Source organism: Lactuca saligna, chromosome 5, assembly GCF_052625555.1.
Source record: "Lactuca saligna cultivar CGN05327 chromosome 5, ASM5262555v1, whole genome shotgun sequence".
In the NCBI taxonomy this organism is placed as follows: Eukaryota; Viridiplantae; Streptophyta; class Magnoliopsida; order Asterales; family Asteraceae; genus Lactuca; species Lactuca saligna.
The window spans coordinates 215,834,737-215,849,448 of record NC_136421.1 but is presented as its reverse complement, the minus strand read 5'-3'; positions in this window follow the sequence as shown (position 1 = coordinate 215,849,448).

The window sequence follows — 14,712 nt, the reverse complement described above, 5'->3', positions numbered from 1 at the left end:
ACGCTTTACTCCCTTTGTGTTTGCCTATATCTCTGTTTTTGGGGTGGGAGGGGAGGTGTGAAGTGTGAACCCGTGTGTTTATGTTTTAGATTTTTTTTAATTAGAAAAATATGAATTACGAGAAAATTTGTAATTTTGAAAATATTTTATTTTCTGTGATCATTTTAGAAAATTTGTTGAACTAAAACCGTTTTCAAATTCTTATTTTTCTTAAATTTTTCGGAAAACAACTTATTTTTTCGAAACTAAACGCATCATAAATTTTCCAATAATTAAAAGATTATAACAATTATATTAAAGGTATTTCAGCAAACAACATAAAATTTACAATACACATAACGATTGTCATGATAAAAACAACTCTAACGCTTCGTACCCGAGTTTAACAAAAGAAAAGAAGAGAAGAGAAAAGAAAGTCATGAGAGAAAAGAAAAGAAAGAAAAGAAAAATAAAATTTTCTTTTGTGTTCCGAATTGAAAGAAGTGAAAGGAAAATGAACAATTTTGTTCTTTCTTTCCAAATCCTCCCAAATCGGAAGGAAAGTTAGGAGGGAAAGTGACTCTCTCATTTCATTCCACTTCCTTCCACTTCTCTCATTTAATTAAACTCGGAAACACCAACTTCTTTTATTTTCTTCTCATTTCCACTCATTTTCTTTCCTTTCTCTCGTTAAGTTGACCTCGGGAACGGGGTGTAATGGGCTGTTCGATAGGATCTGAATTTTTAAGATGTCTGGATTTCTAAGAGGGTTTGAATTTTTAAGATCTGAATTTTAACATGTTGTTTGGTTGGAACCTGTGAATTAATGTGCTTAATTATAAAGATTACCATTTTACCCATATGTATTATTTTTTTGTCAAATTCGATGTTTCTGTTTATAAAATAATCAAAAAAATTCTTGAATAATTATAAAAATATATATTTAAACACCATACAAAATCCAAATTAAACATAAATCAAAATTAAACAAAAAACCAAAGCAAACATAAATATTTGACAAATCTATCCAACTATAGCAATCATTGTTTTGGACGACATTGCTTAAACTAAACAAAAATTTTGAAATACAATGCTCTAATAGGAAAAGGTGAAAGTATGATGATATAATAAAGAAATCAACAAAAATCTATTACACGAGTTGTTTCACCTCACAAAAGTCCTGCATTCTATAAGTTTTCGTTAAGCTTTCTGCTTTCCAAAGGCCTGCTCTTTTTGAAAGAGTTGTTTGGCATGCCATATGACTCATATCAACTGTATATTCGTGTAATCAGTTGTAATGTATAATTAGGGGCTATTTAAAGTTCTTGATTTTGTCCCCTCCTATTTATCTCTTTCTTCTACTTATTGTTTGGCCTCTAGATCCCCTTGAGTCAATGAATAGATGATATGATTGACAATAACAAATTTTTAAAAAGTAAAACATTTGAACATATAAAAATATTTGGTAATGTAGACAAATAATTCATCAAACTGGATTCCATATCAGATTTTAGATTTCATAGCATCAGATTTATCAAGCATCATAACATCAGATTTCACATTTCACATAATCAATTATGTCAAAGAAAACACGAAAAAAAAAATCAGAAACTTCCAATCTAAAATCAAAATCATGATGTTATTCACATAATCAGTAATGCGAGATATCAAATTTGAATCAAAGCATCCGATATATAGAGAATCGGATGTCAAACCTTGAAATCAATTGCCAAACCTCGAAATCGATTGCTCCAGGGCGATGGCTGTGGGGGAAGACGTAAGCGACGATAGCTATAGTGAAGAGGCAACAACTATGGGAGGGGGTTATAGGTGTGGTGTCGCCGACGAATGGAGGAAGATACTGTTGGATTAGTGCCTAAGTCCATAAATATATTTGGTATGTACTTGACCCGATTGTTGCATGGTCCTTTTGGGTTGCCTTCACCAAAGCAACTGGACAGGATGATTTATGGAGAGAGAGAGAGAGAGAGGATATTATGGTTTTTTAATATATTATATGAATAATATATTAAAAGATAAATCATATTGTTTAATTAATATTAGTCAAGAATTAAATAAGAATTAGTTTTATGGCTGAAAGAGATTAATTAAATAAATATGACTGAAATTGTCAATTATAAGATAATTGACTTTGGGCTATGGATCTTGTGGATTAAGGGAGTGGACGAAATTAGGGTGGAAACCCACCTTGAAATCGTCCAAGGGCCCTATTCCAGAAGGTTTTTGGAGCTGCTTAGGTCCTAAGCTATCCAATTAGGGTTTTGACTGAAACCCTAACAACTCAGCTATTTAAGGACCCCTAGGGCTTCATATTTTGGCTACCCTAGAAACCCTAAAATTCTAAGAGCCGAAATTGTGCCTCCATTCCCTCTCTTATTGATCATCTTCTTGCATTGGTGTTTGTAAGCCATTAGAGGTATTACAATTGTGATACTAAGCTCTTGAAGTTGAAGATTCTTGCTACTATCAAAATGTAATCATCTAAACTCGTATTAGTTGTAGATTTCAATTCTTATAGTATGCTAGATTAGGGTTTACAAGCTTTGGATAAATTTGCATGTACAATAAATAAACCTTGATCCAAAGCTTTAGGGTTTTTGCATGTGGACATAGAAATGTTCTTTTGCTCAAAACCCATGACATATAGGGTTCTTAAATCGATTACATAAAATCGATTTGAGAAAAAATCTTACTTGATGTTGTTGTCTCTGAGTTTTGAGGAAGCTGGAGGCAAAAGGGGTTGGCAGCAGTGAACTGAACGGAGGGCAGATGGTGGAGGCGGAAGGTGTGCACGTCGAGAGAAGAAGGTCGAGGTGGAGGTCTATACGTTAATAAAAGGAACTGTGGGTAAAAAAGGAACAAGGTCTCTTATTTTTTTCAGACCTCTAACTATATTTGAAATATTAAGAGGTTTTAAAAAAATTAAGAGGCTACCAAACGGTCTATATCTGAATTTATAGGAGGTTACCTCTTAATTTTTCAATTAAGAAGTAAACAAATAAGGCCTAAGTAATATAACATTTGTAAGCATTTGTTCTTCCAACTTTAAACTACCGTTTTGGTTCTTCTTCAACTTCAACTACATTTCTCTCAGAACCTTTAGTTCTAGCTCCCGTTTTTTCAACTTCAAACCACCATTTATGTTTTTATTCTTCTACTCTAATTGCATCTCTTTTGATTCTGATGTATATCCTTAACTTGGTGTGCATGTCAAGAAACAAATTTGTTTAGCTTTTTAAGATAGTTTCTCGCCCATCCATCTAAAATATATATAGTCTTTTCTCTTATCCAGTAAAGATATCACATTAAAAGTATCTGGAAAAAAATTTAAGTCCATTACACTTCATGCTTAGATATTTTGAACACAAACCTTGAAATTAGGGTATCCCTAAAACATTCTACTAAGGGTTCAAAGGAGTCCATGATGTAAATAATGGAGCTTCCAATCAAAGTCACACCTATGGATTTCACCTATTTGTATCAATCATGTACTCCTTCGGGAGCGTGATACAGATGATGAGAAGAAGAAGATAGTGAATGGTTAAGTATCAACCTGATCATTCAGGATTTTAAAGTGAATTGGTATGCCTCATAAAGATTTCGTTAAAACTACCTCATGGTGGTTAATAATTTTACAAGAAACTAAATGCCAATATGTGATCATGAATCAGTTGTGCCATTTGATGGGTACATTTACAAAAGCAAGTGTTTCCCATGGCATTGTTCATATCCCCATCTTAATGTAAATGCAGGTTGAAAGTTCATAATGTGCAATATTCTCTCTCTCTCTCTATCTATCTATATATATATATATATATATATATATATATATATATATATATATATATATATATACACACACACACACACACACTGTAATGCCCATCTCCATTTAATGATTTTCAAACAGGGGTAGATAAATAACAACGAGTAATTATATAATTAAAAACTAAATTTTATAAGTCTGACAAGTTAATTCATTAAATAAAAGTTTAAATTAAAATAATAATAATAATAATAATAATAATAATAATAATAATAAATAGTTGAAATAAATCAATTTATTAAGTTAGTTAATGATTTATCTTTCTAAGGGGTGTTGGGTCATTTTTGAAAAGTTGATTTGAAGGAAAAGTTTATATAGGGTGAATTCTGTTTATATGTCATTTCCGAAGAGCTGATTGTGCCAAAAACTAGAAGATTCTATCTTGATTAGGTGCAGCGATCGCAGAAAGCTGAGTTTTTTTTTTACCAATGTGGTGTTTTTTAAAAACATAATTACCAAACAAGTGTAGTTTTAAACATATTTACCTTTTAGGGTTAAAGTTACCGACTAACAAAGCAAACAGAATGGAATGGCCACACCAAGGCTCCCGCGACACCCCAATCACCTTCTTCGACTCCGGTCATAACCGATTGTGGCGAGTCTGGTTCTAGCCACAGAAGACGCTGATGAGTCCGCCTCTACCACAGAAGATGCCGACGAATCTGCCTCCACCATTGCAGACGCCGACGAGTCCTAATTTCTTCTAACTGTTTTTCGATGCCAGCCACAGGCGACGCCGGTGAGTCCGTTTTCGGCTACAGAAGCAGCTAGCCAGTCCGCCTCCATCACAGCAGACTCCCGACAAGCATTACATTCATGTAAGTCCGATTCCTATTGTAAGTATGATTCCTAATTTGATTTTCCACTGCAACAACTGTTATTTGCTTCAACATTCAGATTTTGGAAGCAACTTTATGCATTTTAAACAGCTTCATCTCATCAACCATAAATTGCAATTATAGTAACGTGTTTGTTCATCAACAAATGATGAAATTTCGTTTGTTACAAATGTCTTTGTTCAACTTTTTTTTTATCACAACACTGCTACATAAAAATCAAAATTCTAGAACGAAGCATGTTATTTTGAATGGAAATAGCCTCTAATGTTCTAATATTTCAACTGCAGCCTTTGAACCCAAAAACCGTGAAGAACTTGATGTGAATCTACTTACATTCTCCAATTGCTTTATTTGAGAAGCAGAAGATGAATATGTTCTTACTTATCTGTAATGTAAAGTTGGTGCCTTGGTGGATTAGTTTATGAGAATTTCAAGTTCTTTATGGAATTCTTAAGATATATGTTGGAAAACTGTTGTTTCCATGTTTTCAACCGTTTATTGCATTTTGTGATTGCTTTTGTTAGAAAAAACTTAAATATTGCATTCAATGATAAAATGATGTGATGATGAAATGAGATATAAGATGTATGTAATTTTTTTTTTGACAATAATTAATAACAAAGAGTTAAAAAAAAAGGTTAAAAGTTATATTAAAAAATCAGAAACTTTTTATCTAAAATATTGGTAAATATGTTTTAGTAAATATATTTGAAAATACACTTATTTGGTAAATATGTTTGAAATTTCACCTATTTGGTAAATATTTTTTTCAAAAACACCTATTTAGTCAAAAACTCCAGAAAGTTGTACCATTCTTTCTACCGTTTTAGAACTTGCAACCACTCGAATATCCTAAAGTTCTTTATCCTAATCCCATAAATACCCTTCCGTTTGACTTATATATAGATCGAACCCTTTCAATCTTTGGCTAAAAAATCCCGAGTTTGTTGAGGTTTTCTTACAATTCCCGCCATATCTAGGGTTTGAGTTAGTATCTATTGTGGAACTCGAATCAGTCCTTCTATTAGATATAATTCTTCCCCACTCCGACCTTTATAACCCACCCTTCTCCGCCCCATAAGCTATCTTCGTTGTGTGGCGAACGGAGCTGCCTCCGACAACCCATTGTCGTCAGAATCCTTCTTTTTTTTTTCCAATATTGTTGTGTTTTTGTTGTTGTTGTCGGTTTTAATGGACCACAAGCTTTATTAATCATCTATAATGAAGTCTTTTACCTTCCTAACGATTAAATCCTAGTGTGGCCAGCTAGAATGATGATTATAGTCTCAAATGCTTACAAAATCTGATAAACACAATTATATTTCGAGTTTTTTGCGAAAATATGTTCAACTGCTTTTTAAAAAGCTTATGGATCTGTTTTATGGAGTGTTTAAGGTTTCTAAGATTTGTATTTAGCTCCCTTAACCTTGTTGGTCTTCTATGAACAATTAGAGGCGCGACTTGTGGTGCTTTCTTCCAAGAGTTTTTTAAGAAGGAATCTAAGATTGTTTATAATAACAATCTTAAAAGTAAGTTTTCCTATCTTACGAATTAGTTTGTTCATAGGAAATTTTTTTGTATGCTAGTGTTCATAGTATGTTTTTATATGTGAAAGACATAGATCTAGGTTGCATGTGTCCTAATTATTAGAATTGTTTGAATAAATTTCCGCTTCATGTATTGTAGTTGTAACCTCAAAAACCTATCAGAATGCACTAAGGTCGGGCCATTAGTTTATTTTGTAGTGTGATGATTGTCCTTGTGACAATTATCAGTTATGCATATATGCTTGATGACTCTGTGAATTCTGTTATGATATTATGTGATAGTAGTAAGGGGTGAAATAGACTCGGTATCCGGTTGAAATAGATCGAAAGATATTGCAAGCATCCATGTATGCTTGAGAATATCTGGTTGGATATCCGGTTGAAATAGACTCGATAGTAATAAGGTATGCTTGAGAATATCCGGTTGAAATAGACCGCATGGGTAGGCAAGCACCCAGATATGGTAGGCAGTATCTGATTGAAATAAACCGAAGGGGTAGGCAAGCACCGATATGTTTGTTTAGTATGTGATATTTTAGGGGAACTCATTAAGCTTTATGCTTATAGTTTTCAGTTGATATTTCAGATACTTCTAGTTTGAAGGGGAAGAGCCCGATCTGATCGCACCGCATCACTCTATGTTTTTCCGCACTTAGTGATTTTGAGAATTTGTACTCTGATAACATGTTACAATTATACTCTTTCGTCAGTTTCTCATGAATTGAATGAATTTTTTAAAAAAAAAATCATATGTATTTTTAGGATGTTACATATATATTTGTAATTCCCACGTTTCATATCAATCAATATGTTATTAGGGGAATGTGATTAGTAATTACAAAAGACAAAAATCTCATCGTCGTCCTAAAACTCAGGTCTAGGTTTTGGTCAATTTATATAATTATTTAGTAATTAACATGACAATAAAAAAAAACTCCAACAAAATATCAACTCTTTATATCTGAATGGCCGGCAATGATATTCTTATCAGTTGTTTTAGCCAAATATACATGTGGTATAATCTGTCAAAAATTCTTAATACACAAATTTTTTAAAAAAAATAAAAATAAATACTAAGTAAATGCTTATGCCTAAAATATGATTTAAGTGACTATAAATTTTACCTTAACCACCACCATGTTTCCTGATCTTTGAACTTTCTACCGCTATATGGTCGTTAAGCCTATGATTTGCATTTGTTACTTCATACATGCGGAGATATATATATATATATATATATATATATATATATATATATATATATATATATATATATATATATATATATATATATATATATATAACCGCTATATGGTCGTTAAGCCTATGATTTGCATTTGTTACTTCATACATGTGGAGAATATATATATATATATATATATATATATATATATATATATATATATATATATATATATATATATATATATATATATATTATGTATGTATGTTTTATGAAACAAAATCCAAATAATTATACGTGTACTGATTATCTGCAAAGATACAACAATATCATTTATAAACAAATTGTAGAATAAAATATTATTGGCTACATAAAAAGCCAAGAGTCAAATATTAGATTTTAGGTATAAAATTAACTAAAGAAGACAAATGCATGTGATTACGAAAACTGTTGCCTCATATTGAAAATGGATTGTAGCAGTCATACATTTTTCTGGATATTTTGGGACCACTAATAAATGTATATAAATAATGTTATCATTAATTTTATATTATAATGGAAATTATATAAAATTGTTGATGGACCGATTTTATTAATAAATAAAGATATACACTTACCATGTTTATCTTGTGGGTTGAGTTCCCGGTTTGACTCAAGATCTCCTGAATCCCTAATATCTCTCACATTCGGTTATATCTCCATCTATATAAATACGTGATGAGAAGCAGATTTACGATATACGAAAATACATACAAGAAATTGTTTTAGGGTTTGCTGTGGGATTTAGAGAGGGTTCTTGAGATCAACTGGAAAACCAAACCCTAGTTCTTCAGATCCGAATATCATAATGAAATCAGGTATGTAATCATTCTTTCACGTTTAAAGTTTTCTTTTGATAGATTCGAGATTAAAGATCTATAGTTATGCTTCCACGTTTTATGTTTTGGTTATAAAAATTAACCAACAATTGGTATCAGAGACTGATTCGAATCTATTATGAGAAACTTGGATTGGTTTTAGTTCTTTTAATCTTCAAACTAAAATATACATGTATGATATATGCTAGTTTAATCATCGTGATCTTGCCGGCGTTTTCTTCCTTAACCCGACGATTGCAATATGTGATTTAATCAAAATATATGTTTGCATAACATTGTACATTTGGGACTTTCATAATTTCATTGTGCTTTAATTTAATGACCGAATGTTCATTAGCTTTTGATTTGGTTTAAACTCATAAAACGGTACAACTTTTATTTTATATCTCTAAGATCCATTCTAATTAATTCGGATTTGGAGAAAGAGTTTAATGGAAGTTTTATTTTAATGGTTTCATGAAATTATGTCTTTTCTTTAGACTATGGCAACTTTGGTTAAATATATGTTTAAATTACATTTATATTTAAAATATATTTACCTGCTTATGTTAACTAGTTCTAGGATTTGATTCACAAATCATACTATAAATTTACCATATTGGTTATTTACATTTTATTTGTTCGATCCAATTTGATAAAGAATGTATGTGCTTTGATTTTGAAATTTTGGTACATGTATTTGTGCTTGTGCTTTCCGACCAGTCTATTTTATTTTGGGGACCTATGGATATGCATGTATTATTATTGTATTGCATTATTATAAGTTTAAGTTTTACATGTGTTATGTATAATTTGGGTGAAAGATGACACAACTCATTTTTAAGGACTTTTAATTTTAAGCGTCAATAACTTTCTTTAGACCCTATGAAGTTAATGTTTGGATGTCGGAATTTTTTTTTGGGACTATACAACCACTCACGTGAATATGTTATATCACATATGACTTCAATTTAAAACAAGAGATTATATCAAATTTTGGGCTCTAGAAAACTAATCAAATAACATAATGGGTGTTTTAGTATCACACCTGCTTCATATTCTGGATTAGATTAATTTTCTTATAAGTTTGTGCATTTTACAATGCTTTTGAGATTTTGTACGTGATTAAGTAATGCTAACGTTTCTGCTCCATGTGTCAAGCAATATGTTATTGCTTTGCCGTTTCATTAATAGCGTAATTATGGTTACAAATTAAGCTTTTTAGACTTTATTATAGTAAAATATTTTTGGAGTAGAATTATCTTTATGCATTATATGCTTTGGTTTTGGGCTACCTAATATATTAACAATCACGATAATTTTACCAAAATAATCTCTATTATTTTAATCAATTTGGTTGTAATTACATTAAAGATTTAATGATATTGTTTATCTGAACTGTGTTCGACCTAAAGGTAGACACATTCAATATATTTCAGGTTAATTGTCAATAAACTACAATTATGACATGTTTATTTATTTTCAAAGTAAATTAATTTACACAATATATCACCAAAGTGGTCTCTTTTGTGAAAATTAATTACAGAGAACTTAAATCTTATGGTTTGTGTTTATTAATGCGGATATTAATCGACCCAAAGGTAGGTTAATATTTGGTCGGATAAACACATGTTTGATATTAAATATGTGACAATTTTTAGGTTACATGTCATTAACAAGTCAATCCAAAGAGGGGCTTATTAATTGACATGATATATTGTCAATTCTTATTATCAAGATTTTATAGTTAATGTGTTTATTAATGCGGGTATTAGTCGACCCAAAGGTAGACTAATATTTGGTCGAATAAACGGTTGAATAAACACATATGTGGTGATAAATATGTGATGATTTTTTGGTTTCATGTGATTAATAAGTCAATCCAAAGAGGGGCTTGTTAATTTACATGATTTATTATCAATGTTTATCTCTAAAATAAGGATGTCTCTTGCAAGTTAGTATTACTGTCCAAAGACTTGATATTAATGTTGTGTTGATACCTTGTAAAGATGTCATAAATCGAAATTATTGATTACGGTTTATGGATTAATGAGCATAAAAGTAGATTTGCCTATATTCTCAAAACAAAAATTTGAATTATGGTATTATACCTGTTAACATTAATCACATTTATGATTGTTACTCAATGAGATTAACTCTAAGGAATGCAATGAGGACATTATGTTAGTTCTCAATTGCATGGATATTGACCATTCATTTTGGATAGAGCAACATTCTTTGAGGATGTTGAGTTTGGGGGAGAAACAAGGTTAAAACATTAGCCTTAAGGATGAATCAATCTTGAATCCTATTAATGCTTTCGGTAGTATGCAGATTATGAATCAGTGATCAACAATGTTATTCAATCTCCTATTCGTAATATACAAACTCAACAACCTCAACTTTGGATATCCTATACGTGGTACCACATTTTTCATCAATTATCTCTTTTGGTTTTGAGGTAAATACAATAGATGATTTTGTGTATCACAAATTAAGTGGGAGTAAATTTATCTTTCTGGTCTTAGGCAGATATCTACGCAACTTAAGTTTGGATCACAAAAAAGCAACCAAATGGATTTTGATATATCTATATATAACAAAAGGCCATGTGCTCAACTATAGGAAATTCAGATGTTTTGGAGATCATTTTTATTAAGACTATGATTTATTAGATGCCAAAATGGTTACTGATCCATATCATGATACTTTTACATTTTAGCATGATGAGCAATTTCATGGAATAGACTTAGGTAGCTTCTTCCATAATGGCAGCATAATTTGTAGCATGGAATATGGTTGCGGAAATTTATCATGAGGCTACACATTATTGGTATTGAAAGACCACTAAAGTTGTGATAATAAGTCAGCCATGTTATATTCCAATAACAGAAGTTCTATTAAGTCAAAGCATATTGACATCAAGTTTCCTTCTGTTAATACAATAATGCAAAATGGAAATATATATAGCACATATGAACAAACTCCATAAAAGCGGATCCGCTCATAAAGGGATTACCTCCCTAGGTCTTTCATGAGCATACTACACACATTGGTGTGATATTTGGTTTTAGTGGGAGTTTTATGGTGCTTTATGTTTTGTTTAACAACAGTTATGTTTTTCTGTACAGAATTAAGAATTCAGTTAACTCCATTATTAGTTGCACTTATTTGAAGTTTGATCTCACTTCAATCTAAAGAGGAACTCGTTGGAAATCTATTAAGATTTTAAAACCACACATCATGTTTAATCTATGTCGTTAGTTATATATGTATATGTGACCATTGATAGATTTAGTTACGTAAATTGTAACGAAGACCGCTTTGATCCTATACATGTATGATTAGTGGACGGGATTGGTTAAGGGTACCAATACTATGATAACATTCATTAAAGCGCTTATACAGTTATATATACATTTATGCATTCGTGGTCCAGTGGGAGATTGTTGGATATTTTGGGACCACTAATAAATGTATATAAATAATGTTATCATTAATTTTATATTATTATGGAAATTATATAAAATTGTTGATGGACCGATTTTATTAATAAATAAAGATATACACTTACCATGTTTATCTTGTGGGTTGAGTTCCCGGTTTGACTCAAGATCTCCTGAATCCCTAATATCTCTCACATTCGGTTATATCTCCATCTATATAAATATGTGATGAGAAGCAGATTTACGATATACGAAAATACATACAAGAAATTGTTTTAGGGTTTGCTGTGGGATTTAGAGAGGGTTCTTGAGATCAACTGGAAAACCAAACCCTAGTTCTTCAGATCCGAATATCATAATGAAATCAGGTATGTAATCATTCTTTCACGTTTAAAGTTTTCTTTTGATAGATTCGAGATTAAAGATCTATAGTTATGCTTCCACGTTTTATGTTTTGGTTATAAAAATTAACCAACAAGGAAAGACATGATTAGGTTGTCAGCAGATTCCAGGAGTTCTTTACACCTTTCCCTAAGAGAACTTTCATAAGCATGTGGTTTAAACATTATTGTAAGAGTAATTGGCGGATTTTTTCAGAACTCATCATGTGGATTTCACAAAGCATGAATATTTTATGCAATTGTTCAACCTGCAATGTGGTTTCCCTATCCAATCAAACAAACAAATCGCATCGCAAATCCCAAGTATAAAGTCAAGACTTTAAATCTTTATTACTTCTATTCTCCCGTTTAAGATAGATCGACCTATAAAAAAATCAACAAAAACACATCATCTTCATTGCCTTCGGTTCGTTTCTTATCTTAAAGTATTTGTGGTAACTCGTTTCTCATATGTAACTTATCAAAACATAATGAATAATATCAGTAAAAGTAAAAATTAAAATTATTTTTAATTGAAATATTCATATTAAGTGATCTAGAAACAAGAGTAAAGAGTTCGCACATAATTCTTAAATGCTAATAACGGCTACAAATAGAATAAGTCAAGCTACACCTGGTCATTAGGATATTTACTCACATGTATGTTTGTTCCTAATTGTAAGCAGTTAAGTTAGGCACCACTTCTGTTTCTCCTATATATAAATTATTGTACAAGTTCCTTTTGTAAAATATAGAGATACACTTTTTCCATCTATTCCTCACAAGCTTTTATGGTACAGAGCTGTGAGATTTTTTACCTCTCTTTCCTTGCGTGCAGTTTCCGCCATGGCTGCTATCAATCAACAACTTCTTGTTGCGGCCCACCTTGCGTCCTCGACTCTTAACTTTCAAATTCCTCCCATCAGCATCAAATTGGACAGGGACAACTACTCATTGTGGCGTACAAACATTCTCTTTGCCCTTGAGTGCTTTGAATTAGACTCCTTCGTTCTCAACCCCACTCCTCCACCTGAAACAATCCCACCCATTGTCGTTCCTGATGATGCTAATGATGGTGCCCTAGTGAATGATGCTGCTCCTATTGCTAACCCTGAGTTCACGACCTGTAAAAAGAGGGAGAAATTTGTCCTTCTTTGGTTAAAATCAACCTTATCAGATTGTACGCTTGCCTCTGTTCCCGATCGACTTCTTCCCACCAAGCATGGCGTATCCTTGAGCACATGTTCCAAGCACACACTCGTGCTCATCGCATGGCCCTACGCACTCAATTGCAGACGTTATCCAAAGGATCTCTCTCTATGATTGATCATATTGACAGAAAACAGCAAATTGCTGATCGATTGGCTGAAAATCTCACACCGGTTTCCGACAAAGATCTCATAGGGTATATTCTCCATGGACATGATTCCTCCTAAAGCTCATTTGCATCTGCCTTCCTTATGCACGCTGAACACAATACCGTGGATACTCTCGTGAGTTTGCTCCTCCAAGAAGAAGCCCGACTTAATCACGACCTCGCCAAACAAGCTGCTATTCAACTACCATCCCCAGCTGCACCTACACCTATGCTCTCTCCCACTGCTCACCAGGTGTCCCGAAATTCCTCCACAAATCGCTACTCCTCACAATCTACAGGTGACTATTCCCCTCACCGAAGTTCAGATAATTGCCATCGTCGTCTTCATTGTCAGCTGTGCAACAAGCCAGGACACGAGGCTATTAATTGCTGGCAAAGGGGGTAATCAAACTGATTATCCTTCCCGGCGTCCACCTCCTCGCACTCACCGGCGTCCACCTCCTCGCACTCACCCACGTCCACTGCATCCCATCAAGCTCATGTCACCAACTACCACAGTCCATCCACCATTGTTGATCCTTCGTGGTACTTTGACACGGGTGCAACGGACCATGTCACTCCTGACTTGAACAAACTTCATTTCATTGAACATTATACAGGGGATGATAAGTTACAAGTTGGTAATGGTAATCAACTTTTTATTACTCATTTTGGCTCTTATTCTTTATCTTCATTGCATTTACCTAAAGTTTTTGTTGTCCCTCGCCTCACTAAAAATCTTTTAAGTGTTTCCCAGCTTACAAAAGATAACAATGTCTTCTTAGAATTTTGGCCTACTCATTGTATTGTGAAGACATTTCAGGGAACTCCCATCCTTAAGGGCCACGTTGATAATGGCTTATATTGCCTGGAGCTTCCCCAGAATAAACCTGCATCTATCATGGCTCTATCCAGTGTGCGTACATCCATGACATGCGTACATCCATGATAGGCTGGCACAACCAACTTGCACACCCTCACGAAGCCATTCTTAGACGCCTAGTTTCTACCTTTCATCTTTCTGTTTCTAACAATAAGTTGTTGAAAGTCATCACTAGCCCGATAGAATCATGTTATTGTCTAGAATAAATTAGCATGTTCTAGAATGATTTAGAAGATTCTAGAACATTATGGAATACTATGGAGAAGTCTAGAAGATGCCAGAAGATTCTAGAATACTCTAGAATGAGATGGAAGACCCTGGAAGGCTATGGAACATTCTAGAACACTATGGAAGGCACAAGAATGTCTATACTTATCTAGGACATTATAGAACA